Below are 8,597 nucleotides of genomic sequence, written 5' to 3'. Positions count from 1 at the left end.
TAGAGCCTGTAGTTGTAGTGGTAACCATGACCACAACCTCTTCATCACCGTGTTGTACGATGACCTTCAAATTGTCACAACTCTCTTGAACTCCGACCCTTCTCTACGATTGTGACTCTCCTCTTCATATTGATACAGCCAATGGGCAAATCGAGGTCCCTTCTTTTTCTTCTCTCACGCGTTCTATTCATGCAAATTCACTTCTTCTTCTTTTTACATTTCCCTTTTTCTATCTTCCACATTTTGTCTAGGCTCTTAGATGGATTTCTTAACCCAAATTTTTTAAATCTCCATAAATAGGTTACTAACTCTACCTAAGTTTTTCCCCTTTTTTAAATGGTATATTTAAAAAGAAGAAGGGGAAAATAAAGTTAAAACCAAAGACAAGTTGAAGAATACAACACAAAGCTTCAGACCTTTTTTTGGTCTCTGGAGTTACACCACAGCCACAGAGGTTTGTGTCTGTAAAACTTGAATCCTCGTCTTTGCAATTTTTGTTTTTGTTTTTCTTTTATCAATCCGTAGTCCTTTTTATTTCAAAATTAGTTTTATAGCTTAGTGTTTTTTTTTTGCTTACGAACCATGGCTGATGATTTGCATATTGTGGAATGTGGATATATTGATTGATTTCATTTCTAGTCATGATTATCATTAATACCATTTTTATTGAGACTTACAGTCAAATTTGATTTTCTCTTTTTTGGGGATGTTGTAGCATTTTTCTGGGGGTGTTTTTGGGTTTGTGTTTGAACAAAATCGATCTAGTTCTGACATTTTGGTCAAGGTGTAAATACGTAGATACCTGCATTAATATGGTTTCTTTTTGTCTAATATGAGGGATTTATTGTAAAATCCCTTTAACTCTTGAGACTGTCTTCTTTGAACAAATTTTAAGCACCAAATTGAGGACCAGTTATTTATCTAATGTTGGTTTCTTTATTGAACAAGAGTTCTCCAATGTTGTTTCTTTGCTTTGCAAGTTTTGCAATCCCATTGAAAAGTCAACTTATTAGGTACCTTCATTTCTTGTGTTGCTTGAGTTTCATATCACTGGTTTTGGAAATGAAATCCTGCTTCCTTCCTTCGTTTTCAATTATTTTAAATGGAACAGAACTCCTCTAAGCTCCCATATTTGCAAACATAGTATGGTTTTTTAAAATTGATGTTCATTATTCTATTTGCAAACATATTTTCAATGTTTGTTTCCATATGGTTTTATACTTCTTGCACTTAATATGGAAGAAAGAAAAAACGGGAATGCTTTAGACTCCGCTTATGTTGGCAGCGATGCACGGGAACATCGCCTGTGTGGAGAAGCTTCTTCAAGCCGGAGCTAATGTAAATGTTTCAATTTCATTGCTCTATTGGCATAATAATATAAATGAAATTTGGAAAACTTATTTTAAATTGATTCAATTCATTTTTTCTTTCTTCTTCTTCAGATTAGCGTAAGGGTCCTCTTCTCTTCTATCTTGATTTTTATTATGGATCTTGGCCTTTTCTTTTTCCATTTTTTCTGATTTTCTAGACAAGTTTATGGTCAATTCAAATAATTAAATTATGGATCTTGTATCATGCATGTGCTACAATGCACAAGTACGTTCATTTATTCATTCATTCATTCATTAATTTACTATTATTATTATTATTATTATTTGCAAATCCTTGTTAGTTTTGCTTGTAAATTGTAATATACGGTGATGTGTTTTGAAAACTTCCTCATTGATATTTACTGCATGTTTGGATTCCAAGCTTTACGTGTGTCCAAGCGCAGTAGCTTCTGCGTTTTTATCACAAACTGATAAACCATCCACAAAAATTGATATTTGGTGTAAATTTGTTGCATTCATATAATAATGCTGGACACTTTTGGAATGAATGAGCTTATGAGCATCTGCTAAATTTGACTGCAGTGTGTTGCATAGCTAAATGGATGAAAGTTTTGTGCTGTTATAGAAGAACTGTGCAGTAATTATTCTCTTTAATTGTTTCTAAATTTTTTTTCTTTTCCAGCTATATATTTATGTTTATGATATTATTTTATCATTAAAACATGCATTTAATCTTGGATCTTGCATCCACGTTGCCCACCTTAGTAATAGGTAGTCCACTTCTCCGGCCTATTACTAAATTCTGCTAGGAAACATAAATTAAAATAAAATAAAAAGTGAAGAATATAAAATATAAATAAACGTTGAAATTACCAATATTATTATTATTATTATTATTATTATTATTATTATTATTATTATTATTATGTCATGGGACTTTTTTTTCTTTCAATTGGATACAAGTTCAAGGATCCAATTGAAACAAAAAAAAAGGTTTAGAGCTTGCAAAAGTGAGAATACCCGCTGCAGAGGTGAGAATATCGGCCTTCAAAGGTTGGTGATTTTTAATTATGTCCTTGAATTTTTTTTTCATTTTTAAATAAGGCTTTGAATTATTTCATTTTTTCTAATTAGGTCAGTGAACTATTTTATTTTTTCTAATTAGGTCACTGAACTTATATTTGTTTTTTAATTAGGTCCAACATGGACTTAATTAAAAAATACATACAAGTTTAGGGGACTTAATTAAAAAATTTGATAAAACTTTAAGGTTCTGTAGAGTAATTAAACCTTATACTTTTCTTTTCATAGATTGTTGTCCTTTTCTCATTATGCATATGTATACACTAGATTTTCTCTGTCACTCTATTTAAAACTAGAACCTTGGTGCTGTTATATAGTTTTTCAGCCCCAAAGCTTACAAATCTGTTTTAAATCCAAGCCCATAAATAAAATAAAATAAAATCTAGATAAGATAAGATAAGATCTAATTTTGTAGAATAAAATAGTTTGTCCTTTTCAAGTCCAAGCCCAATTCTGGATTCAAGCCCAATGCCCAATGCTTCATTAATTCCTGAAATTAGATTAAAAACATCAAATTAGCTGAATGGGCCCAAATAATAAAACTGCCTAATTAATTTGACAATTAAGACTAATCAGTACTTAAAATGGTGCAAAAAGGGTTAAGAAATAGGAGAAAATAATGGCACATCAAAACTCCCCATACTTAGCCTTTTGCACTCCTGGGCAAAATGAAATAAAGAACAAAATCCAAGGATATCAAAGAGAGACAAACACAAACATTTACATATTTCACAATGAACATCAAGGAATGAAAGGAATGGGTAACATCTAACATGAAGAGATCCAAAGAGTCAAGACATTCGTGAAAATCATCCAAGCAACCCAATCATGGAAAAATAGTTAATCAACTCAAGAATGAAAAGTGATAAAGCCTCACAAGATATACACTCTATCTCTCAAGTGTTTAGGCTACTGTCTACTCTCGAAGCACCCATGAAAACAAACACCACATAGACTTGGCAAAATTCTAAAATTGACAACAACTTGACAAACACATGCACATGAGGATCAAAAAGTCTTTAAAGGTTGTAATGGGGCCAAGGACAAGGTAGGGAAGAAAAATATGGAATAAGTAGCTAAATCCCAAAGGAATAGAGGAGCAATGGGGAATAAGTGGAAATTAAGCACAAGTAGTAAACCCAAACCCTCTAATATCAACAAAGTCAATCGAGGCTCCCAAATCAAGTCCTCATAACAAGACCTCATTTATTCAACTTCACTTCTTTTCTTCTTTTTTTTTTTTTTTGAATAGTATGAATTGGCAGAATAAAGCAAGAACTAGGCAATATACAGATACATCAAGCATGGCCAAAATAAAACATTAAGCATGACCAAAAATTATATCTTCCAATGAAACATACCCCCCCACACTTATTCCCAACTTATTCCCAAAACAATTCCAAAGCTCCAAAATTCCTTAAGGGTAAGGTGATATCATGGTTTTTCACTTAAGGCTTGTAATGAGCTTCAAAACAAAGAAAGGGGAACATAGGCTCAAAGGGGCTATCAAAGGAATTAATTCAAGGTAAGTCCATTTGGCTAGAAGCTTATAAGAACAAAATTGCCTAAATAATTTCCTAATATGCATGTGAATTAGGAAGCATCAACAAGAATCAAGCCAAGGCTATTGTGCAAGCAATCAATGGGGCAAAACACACCCAAAGATTATGACAATGGATGGCTCAAATTCTCACAAAGGTAAACTTATCACTTTCAAATTGAGCTTTCAAAATTATCATGACATGTAGAGGAAAAACAAGGATTTCAAATCACAAAATGTCAAGAGACTTTTATTTTCAGAACAATTACCCATTTCTTGAACATATCCTATAATTCAACGAAAAATATGCAAAGTTGTACATGCAAACAGAATTGACCTAAAATATTAAACTAGAAAACCCAACAAAACTAACAAAACTAACAAATTTAACACAAACTAACTAAAAAAAAATTACTAAACCAAAACCAAAGAACACTCCCCCCCATACTTAAACAACACATTGTCCTCAATGTAGCACAATTAAAAGATTAAAAGCAATTAAACCATCAAATAGAATCGGACAAATGTAATAAAAGTAAAGAAGGAGATAGTAAAAGGAGAAACTCCCTAAGTCATGGTGGAAAAGAAGTAAGCTGAAGTAAGGAGATCTTTTGAGCAAGGACAACCCGCAATGTGTAATTAGATGCATTGCACATTAGCTCAAATGGGGCTGTCCAATCAGGTGCCTCCTTTTGCAACAAGTTGGATAGTGGAAGGGCTACCTTGCTAAAATCTCTTATAAAGCGCCTGTAGAATCCTACATGACCAAGAAAAGATCGCACCTCTTGCATGCAAGAGGGGTAGGACAATTGTGAAATAACATAAATTTTTGCAGGATCTACTTCAATGCCTTTATTGGAAATAATGTGGCCTAAAACTATACCTTGCTTAACCATAAAATGACATTTTTCAAAATTTAGAACAAGGTTAGTTTCAATGCATCTATTCAAAACCTTTTCCAGACTATCCAAACAAATATCAAAAGAGGATCCATATACAGTGAAATCATCCATAAACACCTCTATGCAATTTTCTAAAAAATCATTAAAAATACTAATCATGCACCGCTGGAAGGTACCAGGGGCATTGCACAGGCCGAAGGGCATCCTCCTATAGGCAAAAGTGCCGAAGGGGCAGGTGAATGTGGTCTTTTCCTGATCCTCAGGAGCAATAGGGATTTGCATATAACCAGAAAAACCATCAAGGAAACAGTAGTGAGATTTACCTGCCAGGCGTTCAAGCACTGGTCAATGAATGGCAGGGGAGAATGGTCCTTTTTGGTAACCTGGTTCAGCCTCCTATAGTCAATGCAGACCCTCCAACTGTTCTGCACCCAAGTAGGAATCAGCTCCTCCTTCTCATTTTTTTTTCGCGATGAGGCTGGTTTTCTTCGGGACTACCTAGACGGGACTCACCCATTGGCTATCGGAGATAGGATAAATGATTCCAGCTTGCAAAAGCTTGGTTACCTCCTTCTTCACTACATCAAGAATCACCGGGTTGAGTCTTCTTTGTGGCTGTCTTACTGGTTTAGCCCCATCCTCTAAATTTATTCAATGCATACATGTGAATGGGCTAATACCAAGAATGTCCACCAGGGTCCAGCCTATAGCCTTCTTATGCTTCTTGAGAACTGATAACAGCCTCTCCTCTTGCTTATCAACAAGGGAGGCAGATATAATTGCTGGAAAACTTTTGCTATCACCCAAGTAAGCATATTTTAAATTTGATGGTAGAGGCTTCAATTCTGGTGTGGCCGGCTGCATAGTGGCAGAAAGAGATGGTTTCTCAGCCTGTACCTCATAAAGAAAGTCAAAAGTATGTGTACTTCCTGAAACATGGTTAGTTCTATTTGACTTTATAAAATCAATCTCAAGAGGTAAAACATCAGACATGTAATCAATATCAAATTCAGATTCACTCTCAGCATCAAATTCAGACAAATGATCAAGTACAAATTTAGATTCAATGCATGAAGAGTGACAGGCATGCACATTAGAATGAAGATCAGTCACGTATTCATCAACAATATGGTTAATTATTTCAACACGAAATACAAAAAGATCATCAGATGGGTGTTTCATAGCATAAAGAATATTAAAATGAATAGTTATATCACCAAACTCCATAGATAATGTGCCTGCATATACATCTATCTTAGTTCTAGCAATTTTCATAAAAGGTCTGCCTAGAATGATGAGAACTGATCCTTTAGAAAATCCCTTCTCCATATTCAAAATATAAAAATCAACAGGGAAAATTAGTTCACTAACTCTAACTAAGACATCCTCTATGAAACCAGCAGGATAGGCAACACTTCTATTAGCTAAATGAATTACCACATCAGTTGACTGCAAGGGACCAAGAGATAGAGAATTAAAAATAGACAGAGGCATCACACTAACAGAAGCTCCTAAATCTAGCATAACATTGTCAAACATAATGTTCCCTATAATACAAGGTATGCTGAATGTACCTGGATCTTTACATTTTTCAGGGATTTGGGGAACAGATTTACCAATCAATGCGAAGACATTTCTACCCATGCTAATTCTTTCACTTCCTTTAAGCTTCTGCTTATTAGTGCACAACTCCTTCAAGAATTTAGCATATCTTGGAATTTGCTTTATTGCATCCAGCAGAGGTATGTTTACTTCTACTTTTCTAAATGTTTCCAAGATCTCCTTCTCTGTCTCTTCCATTTTTTTGTTGGAAATTGCTCTTGGAGGGAATGGAAGAGGGATATGCTGCTTCTTTTTAGAGTCACCTGCATAGAAATTGTTAGGTAACTTACTCTTTACATTTTCGGTTTTTGCATCATCTTTTTCTGGAGTAGAGTGAGGTTGGGCAGATTCATTTGCTGGTTAAGGTTCTTGACACTGCTTTCCCAATCTCAATGTAATGACACTCACATTTTTGGGATTATGGACAGATTGAGAAGGTAATCTGTCAGAATTCTGGGATTGTTGTTGATTTAACTATGTAGCCAATTGTCCCATCTGATTAGTTAAGCTCTGAATGGAGGCTCTGGTCTCTTGTTGAAACTGCATGTTTTGCATAGTCATTTATCTCACAAGTTCATCAAGGGAAGGTTGCGGAGGAGCCTCAACTATTTGTTGTTTCTGGGGCTGTTGTTGTTGCTGTATTGGTGGTCTGCTTGGGTCAGCAACATTTTGAAAATAAGGTTGTTGTTGTTGCTGCTGTTGTTGTGACGGATTCGACCATCTAAGGTTGGGATGATTCCTCCACCCGGGATTGTACCTGTTGTTGGAGAGGTCATAATTGTTCTGTTGTGGCTGATTTTGCTGCTAAGGTTGAGGAGGTCTGTTGTAGATGTTTGCAGCATAAGCTTCAGGCTGCTCAATTGCTTTAGATTGTTGCACATAAGGGCAAAGGTCTGTGTGGTGGTCGGTAGAGGAGCATAAACAATAGAGTCTGGCGACAAGTGCAAATTTTTTATTCATGGCCAGTTGGGTTACCAGGTTAACCAAGGCATCTAGTTTACCTTTAAGCTTCTTAGTCTCACCTGATGAAGATGAATTCGTGGCTACTTCATGCACTCCTCTAATGACAATAACATCATTTCTGGCACTAAATTTTTGGGAGTTGGAAGCCATCTTCTCAATTAAATTTCTGGCTTCAGCAGGGGTCATGTCTCCAAGGGCTCCACCACTGGCAGCATCTATCATACTTTTCTCCATGTTACTGAGTCCTTCATAAAAATATTGGAGAAGAAGCCGCTATGAAATCTGGTGGTGAGGGCAACTGGCACATAATTTTTTAAATCTCTCCCAGTATTCATATAGGCTCTCTCCACTGAGTTGTCTAATACCTGAAATATCCTTTCTGATGGCCGTGGTCCTGGAAGCAGGGAAATTTTTTTTCTAAGAATACTCTCTTGAGGTCATCCCAGCTCGTGATGGACCTTGGAGCAAGGTAATATAGCTAGTCCTTTGCCACTCCCATTAAAGAATGAGGAAAGGCCTTAAAAAATATGGGATCCTCCTGAACATCTGGTGGTTTCATGGTGGACCAGACAATATGGAATTCTTTCTGATGCTTGTGTAGGTCTTCACCTGCAAGGCCATGAAACTTTGGAAGCAAATGGATCAGTCCAGTTTTAAGAACATATGGGACATCCTCATCAGGGTATTGGATGCACAAGATTTCGTAGGTGAAATCAGGTGCAGCCATTTCCCTTAGAGTCCTCTCACGGGGTAGAGGTTGTGCCATGTTCTCAGAATGTCCAAAATCAGAATGTTCAAAACAATAATGCTCAAAATCACCAATAACAGAATGCTCAGGATGCTCAAAAGGTACTAAATGATGTCTAAGTAATCTATGAAATGTCCTATCTATCTCAGGATCAAAGGGTTGTAAGTCAGATGGATTGCCTCTAGTCATACACTATATTCAGCATGCACAACTAGTTGTCTTCTTATGCAAGTAACAGTGTAGGTTTGAACTACAGTTACCCTCAAATGATATCCAAATGACATGAAATTTTGTGAGCAACCTTATAAAATGATGAGAAGATAGCACAAAAAATTTCAAACAGAAATTCAAAGTCTAACTATAGAAGCTAAAAATGACAATTTAAGAAAAATAAGAGAATAATACTTGGAAAATAAAAAACTTTTGAC

General features: G+C 35.5%; 1 non-coding gene across 1 annotated transcript; it reads left to right on the top strand.

Moving 5' to 3' along the window:
* The first annotated feature begins 7,701 nt into the window (after window positions 1-7,701).
* LOC114377769 lies at window positions 7,702-7,808 on the top strand. The gene has a single exon (XR_003659205.1). It is a non-coding gene; the product is annotated as a small nucleolar RNA R71 (small nucleolar RNA).
* Window positions 7,809-8,597: the final 789 nt, after the last annotated feature.

The sequence above is a fragment of the Glycine soja genome, chromosome 11, assembly GCF_004193775.1.
Source record: "Glycine soja cultivar W05 chromosome 11, ASM419377v2, whole genome shotgun sequence".
Classification (NCBI taxonomy): Eukaryota; Viridiplantae; Streptophyta; class Magnoliopsida; order Fabales; family Fabaceae; genus Glycine; species Glycine soja.
Note: the sequence above shows the minus strand (reverse complement) of the source record. Positions and strands in the feature narration are given on the sequence as shown.